The 20,642-nt window shown below is 38.9% G+C and overlaps 1 protein-coding gene across 5 annotated transcripts in view; it reads left to right on the top strand.

The window, feature by feature from the left end:
• Positions 1–20,642, top strand: part of lrfn1 (leucine rich repeat and fibronectin type III domain containing 1) — a 121,383-nt gene that overhangs the window by 92,012 nt on the left and 8,729 nt on the right. For 3 of the 5 annotated variants that reach the window (XM_042413127.1, XM_042413130.1, XM_042413128.1), the window contains one exon: positions 2,030–2,145. The gene's annotated coding sequence lies outside the window, so the exon portion shown is untranslated. Of the gene's footprint in view, positions 1–285; positions 440–2,029; positions 2,146–20,270; positions 20,327–20,642 lie in introns of those variants that run through there. The other 2 variants (XM_042413129.1, XM_042413132.1) reach the window with 2 other exon arrangements.

The following is a 20,642-nucleotide window of genomic DNA, read 5'->3' as shown; positions in this document are numbered from 1 at the left end:
AAATCATTCCTGCAACCCTGCTCGCCTTTCATTTTCTTTATGCCACACACATCAAGTCAGAATAACACTGCAGCAAAGTAAAAAAGGAAGGCCTGGCCCCTGTTGTCATATCTCAGTTCTCTAAGTAACAAAGCTGGAAGCACAGGACGATCCCTAACAACTGTCTTTGTCTTGCCCAGATAGGAAAGAGTAGCAGGGATGGATAATAACTCAACAGAGTATGTCCTTTGTCCAAAGTTGCCTGGCACTGAGGAATTTCTTTTCCATCTTTTCACTTCATATAAGGACCTGGGGAGAAAAAGAAAGAGACGGAGAGAGGTAAAATCTTGTGGCTGCGAGAGGAGAAAATGGAGCAGGGAAGTGTTTGATGGAGCCATGTTGGAGATTAAGTGAGACCGGCTTGTCCTGAGCCGACACCAGACTTATCACACTGGGCCAGGTGATGATTTGATGCTTGGAAACGAAGATAAAACTGAAAAATCTGTTGTTAGGCCATTGTGGAGGGGTGAGGGACTTTTACAACTTTATGCACCTCCAAGTGGTTGCTCAGTGTCACATTGTGGCATGAGTAGAAGCAGTTAACATGCATGGTGTTGTATACTATGCAATGATACACCATGAAATTTGTGACACCTACACTCTTGCTTTGTCTCTCCCCTTCATTTCTTATACTCTGGCATGACAGCACTGACTTCAGCCCAACATAAATTGAAGAGGATTGAAGTGACGTGATCAAAAAGTAAAAGCTTGCGTCATAAATACTTAATTGGCTGGAGGGATGGCTGAAGGTGACAAGCCTGAAGTCCTTCTCTGAATACAAATGGATGGTACAGTAGCGCTGGAGGAACCTGAGTGGAGAATTATGTTTTTTAATGCATGAAGGCTCTCTGCAGACAAATGCAAGCGATATGGTAATCTCTCTTGGATTGCGTGCAGCTGCACTGCAGGCAGAGCTGTGACATGTCATGTAGCTTGTTTTGGATTTTAAGGACAAGTGAGAAACTGAGGGCCTATGACCTTGGCAGTCACCTTTGAGAAAACACAAGAATGAAAGAAACATTTCGCAGTAAAAATAGTCTCTTAAAGGTGCAGTGTGTAGAATTTAGTGGCATCTAGCTGAATGGACTTGGCAGAAATGGAATATAATATTAATAAGCAAGTAAGTAGTAGTAGTAAGTAAGAACTGTTGTGTTTTTGTTACCTTAGAATGAGCCTTTTATATCTTCTTAGGGAGCTGGTCCTCTTCCACGGAGCCTGCCATGCTTCTACAGTAGCCAAGAACGGACAAACTAAACACTGGTTCTGGTTCTAGAGAGGGCCTTTCATGTTGTTTGTGAGTTTCGCAGCCACTGTAAGTTCTCCTACATGCTTTGAAGGAGTGTGTGTCCTGCACACTGCACCTTTCAGTGACTTACAAAACCTCATCCATCCTCATCAGTTATGTGTACATATATAATGGAAATAACCTTATGTTAAAGCATGCAGTAATTATTTGGAGGCATTAATCACCCTATTTTCTCCGTCACAAAATTTCATCACAAGTGGAGGACTTGCCCGCTCTTTGTTTTGCACAGATAAATTCCAAAGCAGTGTCAAAATATGATAAATTTTTCATTAAGCTCCCCTTTACACTTTGTTCTCCTTTAGCTACAATGATGCAGTGAAATATTAATGACAGGACACACATTCATAGTCATGGCATCTCCAACTCTGTTTTTCTGGTGCCTCTCCTGCTACTTATGCTTCTTTCCTGTTGTTTCATAATCAGATCAGCGCTCATATCGCACCCCGAGCTGCCAAGTGGAAAAAAGAGCAAGCTCAGTCAATGAGATTATGAATGTATGACTGCCTCTCTCGTGTGTTGGGGAATGTTGCCTCCTAAACTTGAACACTGTCGAGGACTAGATGATAAACAAATATGTTAAAACAAACCCCTCCTCTGGCTAGCTTAGCGAAGCTAGCTAGCTCGTGTCAGTTGTAACATGTCTTAATTCTAACAAAACAACTAAACATGTCTCCTGTCCTCTAGGTGGTGTTTTCCTGTGAGCCCAGTAGTAGTCGCCTGCCTCAGCTCTGACTCTCCAACCGCCAGCTGATCGAGATGCTGATGTGAAACCTGCGATGGAGACCAGGGCTTGATATCTGGTGAATTTATCATATTTTCCAAGTCACTGCATATTAACTCAGAGCAGTTGCAGTTGCCTTTATTAAGGGCAGCTCTAACTATGCTGAACATGTGCTAGCAGTGGTGCATCAGCAGATTGAAAATGCGGTACTATGTAGATCACTGGTGGGAATTTATTACAGGGAAGACTGTGAAACTACAGGTGCGGAGCAGAACTGGGTCAAATTTGCAGATGCTTTTTCTTTTTTTTTCCCCTGTAGCATTTGTTTTACCCTGCCAGATGGGTGGAGATTGTCAAATCTGAATCAGCTTTATTGGCCAAGTATTTTTAGGCATACAAGGAATTTGACTCAAGTTTCCAGCAGCTCTTAATATACACACAGAGCAGAAAACATGTACAGAAAGATACATACAGGCATAATGCTAAACAAAGACTAAAGCTGTTATTTGTATATTAATTTTTAATTTGTATATTTCTTCATTTGTATATTAGACAGTCTTATGTATAATTTGTGAGTGCAACAGATGTGAAACTTGTGTTAAAGAGCTCAGGTTTGGTTTCAGAAATCGGTGGACACAATGATGTCAGAGGTTCTTCTTAATTAAAAAGTGAATGCCATTTCCTGCATTATTATACATTTATAGCAATGTAGTAAATAATAAATGAGGAAGGAAGAAATTTTTCATCATCTTTTCAAAAATAATGGCAGTATAACAACAACAACACAAAAGAAATGCTGTCTAAATCTATATCATTGATTATCTATCATTGTTAATGTGCTAACTTTACTTATCATTCTCAGTTTCTTTCATAGAAACATAATACTTTATGACAGATTGATGTTCAGTTCTAGGAGAATATTAAATAAATGTGTAGATGAAATTATTTTTTTTCACCCGTTAAACATGCAGAGGTGATTTTATTGAACTTGGGAGTGTCTGTAGTCTTCTTCTGGCTGCACCCCAATACTGTCCACCTAGAAGACAGGAGGGTATCTAGCCTGAGGCGCAAAAATAAGTCCGCAAAGCACCCATTCCTGCGCTTGCCACTGTTCATTAAGCTTTTAGATGTGAACCCACAGTGTGAACATTTTTTATCTACTTTTCTCTTATATGGATTTTGACAGCTGGACAGTAAGAGTTCATTGTTCACAGAGATTTTTGTAAGAAAATCTAACTGAAACTGTAAAAGTGGAGTAGACAAATCTAGGATTTTGTACAGTATTCCCCCATTCCCCGGTGTAAATTATACCCTTGTAAGGGCAGTTGTTTTAGAAAATATGTATCTGTTGTGCCTACCAGAGCAGCTGTCTGTTGCAGCTTGTTCTTGTCAGTTTGGTGATATTTATCAGGCCAAATTCATCCAGTCAGTCAGCCAGTCAAAGTAGACACTTTCTTTCCTACCTAATCATAGACTTAAAGGCAAACCCCACCGACCTTGCACCTTTTGTGGACTTTATTGACTTTGCCAACTATGTCAAATTATATGACCCATCAGTGGTACAAAAAGGCTCTTTCTGGAGTTTTAATGTAATTGACTGCATCTCTAACTAACCTGAAATGTGCCATAAAACACCCTTCAAAACACTGCAGCAATATAAATGCTGTGTCATGTTTCAATCTTACATTATATAGCATGAAACTATTAATTAAAACCCCGTCCATGAGAGGATAGAGTTAATGATCTGTGCTGCGTCTTCAGAGAGCAGTCAGCCGAGAATAATTGTGTGCATCTGAAGTGCAGTAGGTACCTGTATCCCCTTAACATCTGTCTGGTGTACTCGGAGTACGTTTGCATCCTGAAAATGTCATCCCACTACATCTAGGTACTATATCTGATCCGATGTGCTGCCAGTAACAGTACTTTGCTGAGGGCGTGGTTTTAGGAGAATGTCTGGGTAATTCCCGAGGGGGAGTTCAAGGAGGTGGAGGCTGGGAGGTGGGGTTATTTTGCCTACCTCTGACCCTCTGTGGTCAGAACCCCTGTGGTTTCTGCGGTCAGGGGGGACTCAAACAGTGATGAGAACAAAGAAATATGATGGCTCCCACTTGTCCTCCTCTGGTTCAAAGGGAATGGCAGGGCAATGCTAATTAGCCAGCTTGTGTTACTGAATTGAACATAACTGCTGTTCCCTTCAGTGTTTTCCCTCCCCCTCGTCGTACGCCTAACAAGCAGTGTCTACAACAGTCATACACCCTGCATAACTCTGCATATTTTTTCCCACCACGAGACATCCTGCTTGTTTCTGTCCTAAAAAAGAAAAATAATTCCCATAGTTAAATCCCTTTCAAAAGAATTAAATTCACCTTTTCCTGTCAAATACAAGCAATTTGTGTTGTGAAGGCACAGCAATTTTGGCCCATATGTGTTCTTTTGACATCTTCACCCAGCAGTTCTTTCAAGTGAAGTTTAATCCTGGTTGTCAAGTTTGAGGGGGATAAGAAGCGTAACAACAGGATTCCCCACCAGTTCATCTCTGTGTGCGCAAAATTATGGTACTACAACTGAGGAAATGCTGTTCTGTAAGTAGGTAGAGAATACATGTTTTTAATCAAGGATCGAGGGGAGAGTGAGGAGGAGGTCAAGTTATTACCCTCACATATTCAAAATTCTAGTGGCGGCACTGTGCATATACGCCTCCCATCCTCTGTCTTGTGTTCTGTGGTCTGCCTCGCTTGTCAAAGTAATCTGAGTCTTGCAGTTAGTGTTGCAGTCCTGGAATACCAAGTATCGAGGGCGGTGATAGGCAGTGTCGAGTGGCAGCCCAGGGTATCCTTGAGGTTTACAGCACGTGTTGCCATGTTAGGTATCATCTCTGCAGCTGACTCTTGTTGCTGGAGCTCTAATCATTTGTAGAAAATTAAGCTACACACTCCATGTCATGCACGTCTCAGAGTAACAAGGCCTTTGTGAATTTGAAATGGTGTAGCTGAAGCTATCTGAAATAATAGTGCAAGAAAATATGGTAAAATCAAGCACACCTGCATGCGTGCAAGCACAAGTCAGATACAATAGATGCATAGCTCCAGGGGAGTAGTGCTCAGCGTCTTGGTGCTTTCTCTCTCTTTCTCTCAGTCAAATATCTTTTTGTTAGTGCAGATGCATGCAGGGTTGGCAGACACATTGAAGACTGAGTCACTTAAACAGCCTCATCTTAACACACAGCTCAGCTTATTCACATTCTATTGATTTCTTCATACATCATATTCTTTTGTACTGTTGTTATGTATGTATGTATGTATGCATACAGGAGGGCGTTGTTTGAACTCCTCCAAAGCACATATGTTTGTCTCGGCATTCCCTCACTTGCATCATCACATGATTAAAAATTCAGAGGCGTTTAATGACACATGGAGGTGCAACCTTATTGCATAAGCATCCTCATTAGTTACAAGGGACACAACTGAGTTAAAGAATCCATTTACATTAATAGCACAATAAGAATTTGTCAGCATAAACAAGCCTATCTCCCAGAGGAGCAAAACAGTCAAAAACTTGTCATGCAAGTGTAAAGCCTGGAGCTCATCCATTCACAATGAAAAGTACATCACATTTTGAGATTCATGCAACTTTCTCTGCAGTGCTTGAATCCAAGGAGGCAAGCTCTCAACCTAAAAAGGTATCCGTAACCACAGAAAATGTCTCTACTTACAGTTCATAAATGTATAATTTCATTCAGAAATCAGTAGGGCATCACAAATGACTGAAAAAACTCTAATGTCTCGCTCCTGGCAATCGCTGACAGAAGTTACTGAATTTAGAGACGGTGAAAAAAAGTTCAGTAATACAGACAGAATGACGCTCAAGCATAAGCTAAACATATTTGAATACTGAAAATAAATAGTTCTCCCTGAGGCAACCCAAACCCACGACATATCTAACTAGGCTATGAAGTAATTATGTGTCGTAGTGTATATTACATGAATATTGTATGGATGATGCATGTTCATGCACATAACTACAGTTTTGGAAATAATGGCGAACTCATTGGAGTTGCATTCTGCATTTATGAATAATATATGCTTGAAAAAAAATCAAAGCTTTACTCTTAAGGTGTTAAAATGAATGTTCGCTGATTGCAGATATGATCTTTTATGCAAATCGAATAGGTTGTTTATTTAAAGGAGTATTTATAAACATCTACCTTAGCTCAAGGGAGAGGCGTCTACCTCCTGCTATGCAGAGAAACATACAAAAACTGCTGTAGTGTGCTCTCTTTACTCTTTCATCACAAATGTGCATGTCTCTGCACAAGTCAAGTCAGCCCTCTCTGCTCGGTGAGTGTCTCATGATATAATGTGGCCGATATCACTGTCCATCTGTGCATTGAGCTAAACAAGGCCATGACAGGAGCCTCCTTCCTTCATATTATTTACCAAATACAGCGTAAGGGAGTAGGCTGCGTGCTAGTGGTAGACAAGTAGCTGGTTATGAGCCACAGCTCCTCCATTGTCTAGCATGCTGGAGAAAGAGTGGGAGCCCCTAAAGACGCCTGGCAGAGTCTCTGCTTCCATCTGCCCGCATGCCTCGCCATGGAGTCCAGCTCGCACCACTTGAGATTATACTCACGTCCAAGCTGTTACTGTAATTTGCATTGGCTCATAGGCAGAGGAGAGTGAGGAGGAGGAGGAGCTGCACATGAGGCAGGGATGTTATAAGTGGTCCTGGCAGCACAATGAGCTTGCCTGGATGTAGTATTATGGACAAGTGGCACGGGCAGGGCTATATTAAAGTGCAATAATGGCACTGAGCAGGTTGCCCTGCTGTCCAAGATTATGGTCTGTGTTAGTGGATGAAGTAGATTTTAGAAATGTGGTGTTTGAAACATAAGTATCCCAGTCTTATTCAGTGTTGGTTCTGAATGCTTTATAGCTGCATTATTCTCACTTCTTTCCCTGAGGCTGTCTCCCGCAGCATATGAAAACCATCAGTCAGAAAACATGAAACAAATAAAATATCTGTTGTTCTGAAAGACCATACCATTTGTTACATATTCCAGCAATTAGCAAGCGATATGTTAATTTCCTTGTAAATCATTTAGATGAAAGATCAGGCACCTGGAGGAAACCCACGCAATCACTGAGAAAAAAAAACTAACTCTGCACAAGAAAAAGCTGAGCATCAAACCGAAAAGACAAAAACATGAGCTACTGCATGTGCTGCCCTCTCTGTTTCAGATCATACATCAAACCTAGGAAGTCATAAAATCTTCTTTGAAAATTAATTCAAATCCAAGGCAGCAGCTTTATTTACAAACCATTTCCCGAACTGAACAGGCGTCTGTATTGAATAAGGCAGTGGCACCCGTTTCGGATATGTTGAATATGTAGAAACTGCTTGATGTACGATCTTAAATGAAATTCATGTTTACTGTCAATGAAGGGAACAAAACCAAAAAGCAATTTTGGCTCAAACTCCCCTGAATGTTCTCTGATGTCCTCATTTTTTGGGTTTAATTTGTTCCTAACTTGATAGCTTTTGGACTGCAATTTGGTTTAGCAGCTATTTTATCAAATTTACTAATTAACTAGACACAGAACATGAGCAATTTCTGATAATGCCACCTTCATCAAATAGGTTGTGAACTAATTATTTATGGTACAGCCAGCAGCACAATGACCCATAATGAACTTTCTCTAGCTGGTGGCAAAGTCACTGTACAGTATTTAATGGCTCCTGTCTGTTTACATTGGTCAGTAAAATTATTTCAATCTATAGAGCTAATCTATTTTCTTACATTGTAGTAAATATATTTCCTGGGGTAAAAAAAAACAAACTATACAACACAAACCAAGGTGGTAGCAACAATATAGAGTAGATGCTCAGATGGAGGATCGAATGTCAGAAAAAATGTAATCAGTTTTATTTCCTTTGGCAAGTTTGCAACACATCAACAATTTTACACAGCAGCTAATCCATTTTTTTTTGTATCACTGACTTTCCATTATAGAGAAAGTAAAATCGACTGTAATGTCTTTTGCTAATCTATTGACTATGTATCACAAAGATTGAGCCATATTAACTTTGTGCACAGCTATGAAAAAAATATAGATAAAAATAATTATGTGACTGATAAGAGAGAGAGCTAAATGTGCCTTTCAGTCACAAATAACAGGCCTGACAGGTTTGTGATTAGGGACTCACAGAGTGTGGCATGAGCTTGTCTGCAGTCATTCTACACATTTCATTCACATAATTACTAATTATACTGACATGCCATCGATTAAATGAATTGACCTGATTTCCCCACAATAAAAACCCAAACTGTAATTGGAGGCAGAGATGGCAAAGACCTTATTCACTCTGAGAATCATGCATATCAGACTTTCTTATACATGACCTCTGTTTGAACCTGGTAGGTGTAGCTTAAGATTTTTTTTTCTCTTTTAAACACTTGAATTAACATTTACATTGCAAACAAAGCACTCAGAGCAGACTGAAGTCTGGGCTTTTGACTTTCAGGGAGCATTTTTACATATGTTCACCTCAAGTTTTAGAACTTTGACCACAATTAACACAGACATCTTTTTTTTGTTAAAAAAATCACAAAAAGCATATGTCCCCTTTAAAGGTATCCTGAGGAGTTTTTGACCACTAGAAGCACTATGGAGCAATGTTTTTAAGAGTGAATCCCTTATTTGTTTGCATCTCATGCACCTTATGCATATGACTTCATACACAGATACATACACACCAAGAAATGTAGCAATTCAACAAAGGCTCTGCAAAATCTTTATGAGGATTTTTTTGGTGAGAAATATTAAACGTAAACATATCTCTGTTTCCAAAAAATCCACAGGTTAACTTTAATGTAGTTACAGCAAGGGTGGATCACCAACCAGTCAAAGTGAGCAATAGGAGCCCAGAGCTTATTTCTTTGCCCTGTGGCCCCCTAGCAGGATAATCCAGCCCTTTGTTAAAGATTACATTTAAAGAATACATTAGAAAAGACCAACATGACACCACTTCTTAACCCTAAACAAAAGTAAAACAATTAACCAAACGCACAAATACTAATTCAGATACAGTGCTGACAATGATACAAAAGCAACCGGTGCTCAGAAGTCTTATGTTGGTTCAGGAGAGTCACAGTAAACAAAAAAAGCACATAATAACTGGTACCTGGTGACAAACAGATGTTGTTGGAAGCAGCTAGTGTTCAGTTTAATTCACTTCATTCGTTTGGTACAAAGCCAACTGTAGATAAATCCACACCTTATGCATATTTACTGCCCCACCCCTGCTGTGCATGTATGCACTGACATTGCAAGGTGCTTTATTTGATGCAGAGATGGGATTAGTGAAGCTCAGACACGCTGCACTGTATATAATACCTACAATATATGTTTGACAAAAAGTTCTCCCTAAACCTGCTTTGCACAGGCTTTCCTATGAAGTGTGTCAAATTGAAGCTGTGTGGTCCATTATTTGTGTGCACTGAGTGTGAATCACATGCAGTCATTTCTGGCTCGTGGGGAGGGTTGTAACACACACTAATAAGCACAGCCTTGAGTGAATTTGAGCCACTGTCTTCTATATCAATTAGAGCTGTGTAGATTTTTACAGTAGATTTATTCATGTGGATACCGCTGGTAATAAATCTCAATAGTTTTTGTTAATTAAATGAAGCTATAGTCACATATGAGAAGGTATGCATTGGATATTTACTGAAGAAACAAAATGATTAATGAGGTCGGCAGCATCTAGTATGGTAACGCAAAAACAATTGGTCTGTGATAGTATGTGTGTGTTTGTATTTGGTCTTGTGTTTGAAGAGTTTCCAAATCTTTGCATTATTGTAACAGTTTTAAGGGGAGGAATTTGATTGTTATTCAAATGTGCGATTAACAGATGGTCTGTATTATTTGTTTCAGAAATGTTTCCTTTAATATAGAACAAGTTGGTCAGTGATCCACATTTATTACATGAGACTGTGTACATTAATGATGCTCAGTGAGTGGCTGTCCTGTTGTATGAATAGAGTATTGTTCAACCAGGAGAGGTTTTAAGTTCAAACGTTTGATACATTTTCACTCCACAGTGTAAAGCAGCTCTTTGCTAGAGTATGCTGTGGCAGTGGAGCACATAACAGGCATACATAATACCTTGCAAGGGTAGGGTACATACAGAGCGGGATCAATGAAGTATAGGAGCCTTGCGGGAGGATTTGAAAGCAAGTGTGGATTGCACAGCATCACTGTCACACAAAGTGGCACCATAAGGCACCAATTCAGAGGGTCTATTCAGCTCGTTGGTACAGAGCAACGAGGGCAGGGAATGCTGAGGATCAAGAGGACAAGAATAATTTAATTCAGCAGCGATGAACGGTCCCTTGCACCTCATGTGCGTTGGAGGGAGCAGCAGACGTGGTATCGCTACTGGAGGTCGGATGACACACAGCAATACATTTACCAGAGTGCTACTGACATGGCTATACTTTTTCATGAATATTGGACATTGCATGTAGGAGATAACTATCACTTCCTGTATCCACTATGTGGTGCTAGAAAACATGCACTAAATGTACATTATGTTCCTGCATATCAAATGTAGACCACACACTTAAAATTTCATGTAAATCAAAGGAAGTTTGTAACATAAGGCTTCACTTCCTGTTGCCAATAGGCAGTGCTACACAAGTGGGTCATTAATACAGCAATACATTAAGTGGAGGTCACCTGACATGCATATGCATCGTCATGAATATCACGTTTGTCATATAAGGCTGACTTCCTATTGTCAGTAGGTGGCGCTATGACTATGACTCAATATTAACATATAGATGTGCCTGTACTTCTATCACGCATGTAAAACTTGGGGCAGATTTGACAAAGTCCAGTCGAGTCGCAACAACTTTTCATAGCAAAACATGCAAATTGACTGGCACACTATGTCAATTAAAACTCAAAAGCGTAATAATTCTTATAAATAAGTCTCTACTTGGCACTGACCACATTTGAAGTCGCTCTGGTTAATTCTCTAGGAGGAGTTCGTTAAAGTACAACGCCTACAAATGGCAAAAACTATGCAAAAATTGCACAGTAAATTCAAAATGTCTGACTTCCTGTTGGGCTTTGGGTATGGCTCCCAGAGGCTTTTTTGTAAGTCTGGACATGATACATGTGCCTACCAAATTTGGTACATCTAGGTGAAATCTAATGCGGGGGTTTCAACTTTAAAATTTTGTAGGGGGGGCGCTCTTGAGCAATTTTGCCACAACCATGCCCAAGACCCATAAAACATCATTTTTCACCACTTCTGACGTTTGTGTAAAGAAGAAGAAGAAAGACGAAGGGGAGGAAGAACATGCATTACAATAGGGCATTCGCACCAAGCCCCCAGGAACAGCACTGGGCTTTGTAGCCAATTCAACATAGTTGCCAAACCGTGGAATTACAACATCATGTGATGCTATTGGGCCCAAAAACACTTTTTCGCATGGACTTCCATTGTGAAAGAGACATCTATAAATCAGCGGATACATTTGATCCATTTGGTCCGATAACATTTGGAAAGTCTAGAAGAGACGTACGATTGAATTGTTTTATACCCATCAGCCAGAGAGCTAAACCAGAAGTAGCCAGCTTGGCCATTGGAAATATGATATGATACGAAATACTTTATTAATCCCCCACAGGGGGTATCTGAGTTGCTGGTGTGCTTGCTCTATGGGCCCTATAGATGTGGAAGCTATGCAGAAGAAGTCAAACTTTTCTGGCTTCATGCACCACTGAGCAACTTTCATAGGGATGAGTGGGGCCCCGCCTTGCAACGCTGTATCCACTTCTCTTTATACGTCCATGCTTCGCACCACTCAGTGCTTGGGCCCCAATAAAGCAGCGAGTCAGTGGACAAAATAATGAGTGTAGAGAACAAGCAGACATGCATCAATGAAGAGATAACAGAACTATCACCGCATGGGAACACATCCAGAAAACACATATAGAACAGACAATCATGCTGCTACACTTTGAACATCACCAATTTGTGTCACTGACCCTTGTTAGATTTTAAAATAACTAAGCCTAGAAATAGAAATCCCATAAACTGGGTGTCATTCAGAATCACTGTCTGTCCTCTTATTGTTTGCTAGAAGCAACTGCTTTTATCTTGGCTTGTTTGTTTGTCCTTTTTTCCTCCCTTTTTTTTGACAAATATGTCAACTGTACTTCAGCAATCTCTAGGAGGGTGTCACTGTAACTGCTACATGGAGAAAAAGAGTAACAGCCACACTGTGCATTGTCAAGATATTTGTTGATGTCAGGACATGCTACCTTCTAAAATGACTGCAAAAAACAACAAATTCAGAGGGAACCCTAGGATAAAGATCAAGTATTTTGGGGGCAACATTGCAAAAATATATTTCAGTGCATTCATTAGGAGAACATTTTGTCTCATGTGAGCATTTTAACCATACCATTTGACTTTAAAGATAAAACAATATAGTTCATGTTTAACATAATTGCTGCAGTGTCTTCAGTGCAAAGTGTGAAAAAGGCAAAGTTCCTCTCGAGCTCTGCAAACCTCTCACAGCAAATCTAAAATAGGCAAGTGGCCATTGTAAATCAGAGGGCAGAGCTATTCCTGTTTATTCTATTCATCACAACAGCTAACAGATGGAAAGCAGTCCGTGTTTTTTGATTTTTTTTTTTGGCTTAATTGTGGAGGCAATTTGTGCATAAAGTGGATTGACTGGAACAACACCATATCTAATAATTCCATCATGCATCATATGGTCCTTGTGATTAGTGAGACTATTTCAGTGAACAATTCAGTGGATATAATCAGTATTCTGTGTAGAAATGTAGTACTTGTGTCTGTGAGACGTAAAAAGCCAGAAGCAATTGCTTTACATGAAAAAGCCTTCATACTGTATGTCATTAATGTACATTAAATCAAGATTATTTCCCCTTTGATAATTTGAGTGTTGTAGACATGTTTAGGGAGCTGTTGTACAGGAATTTCTTAATAAATGATGATGTATGTAAATAATTAGGTGATTAATCAATCAGATCATTCAACAATTTTTGTAATTCATTCATTGTTTTAGTCATTTATATATTTTCTGTTTTTTATTGTCTTGTATAATAGGACACTAGATATTTTCTGGTTTTGGACTGTCAGTCAGACAAAATTAGCAATTTCGACTCTGGGAAATTATGATCTACATTTTTCACAATTTTCTGACATGTTATGGAAGTAGCAATTATTGATTAATCAAGAAAATAATAGGCGGATTTTGCCAGATTTCTGAGATTTCCTTCTCTACGACTATATGCCTGTTGTCAGAGTAGTGAAACTATCATTAATCACAAGTATGTCCTCCGATCCTTTCCATGTAACATCGTGTTTATATGTGACATGGTTGAGTAATTATCAATTAAATAATTATCATTAAGCAGATAAACTTTGATGACACACTCTTGGAAAACAGTCAGATATAATGATTTACTAGCTAATTTAGCTGTCTTTGTTGTTTTGTTTTGTTTTTGGTAGTAGTTATTTATTTTTTGGTTATTTAAACATGAAAAGCTCAATTTTTTAAAACACATTTTCTCGCATTGCAGTAATTTGCAACTTTAGCAGCAGCTATTCAGGGTTGAATGTATCTGTGAGAGGAGGAATTCAAATGAAAAAGGAACAGGTAGCAGATAAAAGGTAACAATCAATCACCTAAGTGTTCAATCAACAAGTGACGTGCATGATTATAGTTATGCAGCTCCACTGTAATCCTAATGGTCTTTATCTTGTTTAGGGGAAGCTGTTACAATTAAAGTTTATGGAGTTGTAATAGTTTGTGCTTCTCAGTTCTTCATTGAAAGTTTTAAATGGGATGTAATTGAGAAGACCCTCTTTGCATGCAGACATAATTATAATATGCAAATGTTCCTCCTGTTTATGACAATTGCTCCCACCCCCCTTGATGAGATGCGACCACCAGTCCCCGGGGCTGTGGAGCCCTGTATTAGGCCTCCACTGGTGGAGACAGAGCTGACTCCAATGAACTTGAGCTGTCAATAATTATGCCCGCATCCTGACAAGAGTCACACAAGGGCAGCTAGCAGTTCACTGCCTGCACTGTCTAATTGGCGTTTACGGTTTTCTGACAAAGTCATGGCCAGAAAATATCCTTACAATGCAGCAGCTCTGAGCAGATGTTTTTCTGAGGCAAGGGCAGCAATGTTTGTATATGATCAATGACTGTTTTCAATGTCACATTCAAAATATTACTGAGCTTCAACTTTGACAAATTAAACTAACAGTATTGCAATTTAGAGCTGCAACTAATTATTATTTTCATTGTCAATTAAAGCAGTTATGATGAATATTTTCATATTAACAGTTGATCACAAGGTTATGTATACTGTATGTATGGGGTTGCTCATAATAATGAACTCACCTGATCACCTGACTTTGCAACCCCTTTAGTTTTGGTGTCTTTTAGCTCATCATTGTGGTTTTCTGTACTGTAACTTTACTGTTTCAATTCCTTCCACTGTTTTGTGTTTTTGGCCGCAGCAGGCAGCTGTTTTCAGCAACAACAACAACAAAAAAGCTCTAATAAACCCACTGTACGCTACCCGCTCATCACCAAACATCAGACAGACAAAGTTACCAACTAGCTGGTGAACATAGTGAAGCCAGATATTTCCCTCAGGAGTTGGTAGAGAGTGTTTGAGCTTCTTTCAGCTGTTTTTTAGGGCACAAGCACCGAGTGGTGCAAAGGCCCTATTGTATCTGAAGGAATTATTATTTTTCCAAATCAATTGCATTTTTGAGAGGCTAAAGATGATTGAAAACTCATGAAACTTCGCACATGCATCGGCAGTGATGAAAAACTATAAGTTTTATAGGTCTTGGGCATGGATGTGGCAAATGGCTCCGAAAATTTTTCAAAGTCAAGGCCCCACCTTTAAATTTGATGTAGATGAATGAAATTTGGTATGTAGATTTAACATCTCCAAACTTAAAGAGCCTCCTGGAGCCATACCCTAACCCCAACAGGAAGTCAGCCATTTTGAATTTACCGTGCAATTTTGCACAGTTTTTGACGTTCACAGGCATTGTACTTTAACAAACTCCTCCTAGAGATTTGACCCGACCAACTTCAGATTTGGTCTGTGTCATCTAAAGACCTTTGCTATGGAAAGTTATTCAAATTTTGAGTTTTCATGGAACGCCCTTGGCGTTGTATGCCAGTCAATTTGCATGTTTTGCCATGAAACAAGAAGTTGTTGTAACTCGACTGGACTTTGTAAAATCCATCCCAAATTTTACATGCTTGATAAGAGTTTAAGCCTGAAAACATCTACATGTAAATACTGAGTCATAGTCATAGTCATAGTGCCATTTACTAACAACAGGAAGCCAGCCTTATGTGACAAACATCATCCGATTAACATGAAATTTACACGGTGTGGTCCACACATGATATACAGCAACAAGACCTATAATTCGTGGATGTTGTCTAGCACCACATAGTGGACACAGGAAGTGATATTTAACTCCTACAGTAAGACACATACAGTAAGACAAAGAAAAGTAGCAAAAGCAGCACTAAAACGATGAATGAACTACTAAATAGTTTCTGTCAATCAACAGCCAAGGATGGTTCTCATGACAACAAACCATACAAAGATAATCAGAGGAAAGCTGCACTTTAAAGTCACCCATCTCATCTCAAGATCAAATCAAGGGGGCCGTATTTCAATCTGAGTGAATATAAACTGACAGGCAATAGCACATTCCTGTGCAGTTTAATGATGGCAGTTAAAACTCAATTATTCTCACAGAGGACGATTATTAGAAAGACACTATGAGCTTGTTTTTTTAAATTTTCATGAAACTAGGGTGTGCGTGTGTTTTCCTCTTGTGACACTCCTGTGAATTATTAGATATTCTGAGTTGTCTTGAATAATTGTACAATTTGTAAAGCCTGTGCTTCTCTCTGGTTATTTAATTAGGAGGATATCCTGGGGAATTCATAGATGCACTAATTAAAATTTCCAGCAGTGTTAAACATGTGGGTGTAACTGAGCAGGTAAAAAATAAATCAGTTTTTTTTTGGCTCTTAAAAGAAGATTGACTGCTGATTTCATGGATTTGACTGTCTCTAAAATTGCGAAAATGCATCGTCATCCTCGCAGAAGCTTGTCCTATACAATGAAATAGCTTTCATTTGATTCCTGCTAAAATTGTTTCTAACATTCTCTGAGCTTTTACTTTTAGTCATTTATAAGTGAGCAGCTGATTGTTTAAGCAATTATCTGCTCTGGTGTCCTCTACATGTGGAGCTCATATTATGTGTGCAGCGCTGTTTTAAATATTTGAACCATGAGAACATTCATTTATTGTATTTATATATTGGGACCATGTACAGTGTTAAACATAAATTTAACGAGTTGATGTACTGTACCAGAGTTAGAGCTCATTTTCATCTGCAGTCCCTTCGGCAGATCACAATTAAAACATATAACAGCACAATAACAAACGGTACAAAGCAAAAAACACACAGGACACATAATACAAAATACAAAGCTACACACAATGGCACATCACTTACACTCACAATGTCAACTAGAAATGATTAATGTATGCTTGTTAAATTAAAAGCAAGATTATTTGTGTTCATGAGAAGACCATGAGATAAAACGTAGAGTCAGTGGTTACGGAGCTGAGTAGCTTTTAGCAGACTTTTTAATTTGGTTTTAAACATACTGCAGCTCTTCATATCATCAGGTAGGGCACTCCACTGAGTTGTGGCTTTTACAGAGAATGCTGACTGCTCGAATGCAGTGCAACAAAATGGTATGGTATAATCTCGTATAGACCATATTCTGGAGGATCTAATAGAATTTACTGAGCGAGTGTACACAAAGTCATGTAGTGGAGGAGGGGCCAAACCATTTAAAATTTTATAAACCAGGCACAAATTTGAAAATAATCTAAAATTCTCAAAGCTCAGTAAATTATATTTCTCCAGTACCCTACAGTGATGGAAATATATTGGCTTTTTGTCTGGAGTTTTTAGAGTTTGTTTGTATAAGGATTCAAGAGGTCTTATGGCTGTTTCACCAGCCCAACATGTAATGCAATAAGACATATGGGAAAGAATCATAGCATAAATATCTTGGCTGCATCCAAAGATAGACAATTTCTAATATGTCTAAAATTTGCTGAGTTGTACTTTAGAGTTTTAACCATTTTTTAAACATGTTTCTTAAAGTTCAAATTTGGATCCAGTATCACACCAAGGTATTTAAAATCAGTGACTATGCCAATCCTTTCACCTTTGATGAGAATATCAGCGTTACGAGGTTGTATCATGTTAGAGAAAAACATACATTTTGTCTTGTTTGCATTTAGGCTCAGACATGATTGATCAAGCCAGCTCTTTTTGCATGTGCGTAGACAACAGTGTCATCTGCATACATTTGCAGTTCTACATCATGACACTGTTGAGGGAAATCATTAATATATAGGCTAAATAATAGGTGACCTAACACTGACCCTTGTGGAACACCCTTTGTGCACTTCATGTTAGTGGATGGTGCATCACAAACTTTAACACATTGGGCCCTATCTTACACCCGGCACAGCACAAGTCTCTTTGCTATTTTAAGACTGACGCAGTTGTCATTTTCCCGTCCAGCGCCCACGTTGTTAAAATAGCAATGGCACTTGCGCCCATCAGTGCGCCCATGGATGTGTTGGTCTAAAAGTAAGGTGTGGTCAGGCGCATTGTTGGCGCATTACTATCAGGCAGCAGAGAGCGATTGCGCTAATGACCAACAAAAACCTGGTCTAAAGTCAATGGCGCAGTGTTTCACTGTTATTTCAAGGGTGCATTATCAGGACAGTAATATGCACCTACACAGGCAGCTGCACAACATACACTCGGCTTGTTACACACACAGGATGCGCAGCAGCGCACAAACATGCAAAAGGTAACAAATAAAAGGATTACAATGTGAAAGATTATTATTGTGTATATTAATATATTTAAAATGTACATGTCATAATGCTTGGTCATAATATTTAGCAGAATTAACTAATCACAGTAATGATGGATTAAATTGTTTAATTATTTGACCAAATCGTGGCAATACACATAGGTATTTAAACAGGCGGACAACACAGATCGACTTTCCTGCAGCATCAATACATGATGACATGAGGAACACATGAGGAAATAAATGAGGTGAAAACAATGATTAAACTAACGAAGGAAATAAATCTGCACAGCTTCTAGCTGCTGCCAGCAGCCAGATCAGAACCTTGGAGAGCTGATCAAGTCCTGATAACTGTGTTGATGATTCTTTACATGATTCAAATTAATGATTTAATTTTTGAACAATATTTAACAAATATTCTTTAACATTTTTGAGAGCACAGTGATAAGGTTTCCATACTTTCAGCAATTAAAACCTGGCTGATTTGACCTGTCACTCCATGACTGAACAAAATGATTTTAAAGAAACCAAAGCTGTAATTATCCTAGCCCTTTTCAAAAACCAAACGAAGATAAATTTGCAACAAATTAATGAACAGGACCTTAAACTGGTGGTCTGTGGCTGACCACAGGAGGGTCCAGGAGCAGCAGAGGCCAGTGTGCTCGTTATGGATCATGCTCTTTCCCTTTGCGCACAATCCAGTTGCCTCTGCAGAGAAGTGCTCCTTCTTACAACTTGGCAGATGCACTGTCATAATAGCAATCTGCCAAGGTGCAAGCACACCTGGCTCTTAAAGGGAATGGGAGATGACACTGTGATTGGTTTATTGCATGTTACGCCGAAAACACTCCCATGATTAATTAGGAGACTACAGACAACCCCTTTGAACCATGCACCTGGCGCATCGACCTCTGCCGTTAAAATAGCAAAAGTGGATTTGGACACACCCTAAATGCAATTGCGCCATGCGCTTCAGACCATGCGCCTTAGATTGTTAAAATAGGGCCCATTGTATCCTATTAGATAAATATGAAGACATCCATGCTAGTGCTCAAGATGAGAAATTAAATTTAGAGAGTTTTGATATTAAAACCTCATAATTGACTGTTGTATGCTTTATGTAGATCTAAAAATACAACACCAAGTAATCCTCCTTCATTGGGCCTTGATTTAATTAATCTTGATTTAATTCATGAGAAGCAGCCAGGACCAAATTCATATTTTCTATCAGTATATTTCAGAGCACAAAGTACAAACACACACACTTCCATTAGTATATCTGAGCCAGAAAACCAAGCTGAAAAACATGCATATACTGTTAATTTATTCTCCTCCTTGTTTTTTCCTCTTGGGCACTGCTTTCTTTGTTCAGTGTGTTTGTGTGTATACAGTATTTACGTGCAGATCCATGAATGTGTAGATATGATGTTTTGTCTCTTCACGTATTCTCCTGTGTTCATGTGTGGGTGGCTGAGTGTTGTGATGTGCTCACGACACATGCCTTGTGCAGAGTTATGCATGTATGTAAATATGATGACTGCATTCTCTTATGTTTAATGAAATGTAATTTTTAATAATCATATCTGTGGTCAGGATCTGGATCAGACTGATCCTAACATTTTTTTGATGGATCAGTAGCAGCTATATAAAGTATGAAAAGTAGTATGATAAACCTTTGATGCAGGAACGTCCAAAGTTATGCTAATGACACTTTTGTTCATCCGGTTTGTTCTGGTATCAGAGTGGACAATCACCACACAGCCAGATGTTTAACAGAAACATTTACATCTTTTATTCAAGATAAACCATTCCTACAAGCACTGAATGGGCACCATGGGATAGTTAGTTAAAGGACAGCTCCCAATGGCCCCTTGTTATCCACCCTCACACCCAAGAATATAAACTACATTCTGCAAGCAGATATAGCAAGACTTATCACACTTTGTAAGAGCTATACACAAGTCACACTGTGCCTCAGAGGGCATGAATCACAATGCATAGCTGTCAATAACAAGGATCACTCCAAATTGGAACTTGGTCATAAAGACTCAACTATATAAACACTTTTAAACAATATAGAATGAAAATGTATCTCACCTTTCTACCTCCTGATGCAGGAGCACCTCCCTCTATTTAACTTTTTTCACTGTCCTTAACACCAACACCAAAGTGATGGACCTGATGATGATGCTAGAGGAAAAGCCAGGGGATCACCAATGTCCATAGGTTTCATCTTGTGGGAACCATGTATGTCTCTACAAATTTTCATGACAATCCATCCAATAGTTATTTGGAAATAGAGATATTTCTGTCCTATCCAAATAAAACTCATACAGATAAAGAAGCCAGTATCTGCAGAGCTGAATACTAAATTGAACAATACTGAATATTTTAAAAATAAGAAATGTTTTTTTTAGGATTTTACACAGTTAGCTGTGTTACGAAATTATTTTAAGTTTTTTAGACCCATAGAATGTTTTGAATTCAACCAGATTCTATATAAAAGTTTTTTATTTTGATATGGAGTCAAAAAACAGGGTGTGCTGTTTCACCAGTGTTTATT

This window comes from Thunnus maccoyii, chromosome 6, assembly GCF_910596095.1.
Source record: "Thunnus maccoyii chromosome 6, fThuMac1.1, whole genome shotgun sequence".
Classification (NCBI taxonomy): Eukaryota; Metazoa; Chordata; class Actinopteri; order Scombriformes; family Scombridae; genus Thunnus; species Thunnus maccoyii.
This window is presented reverse-complemented; position numbering and strand designations above follow the sequence as displayed.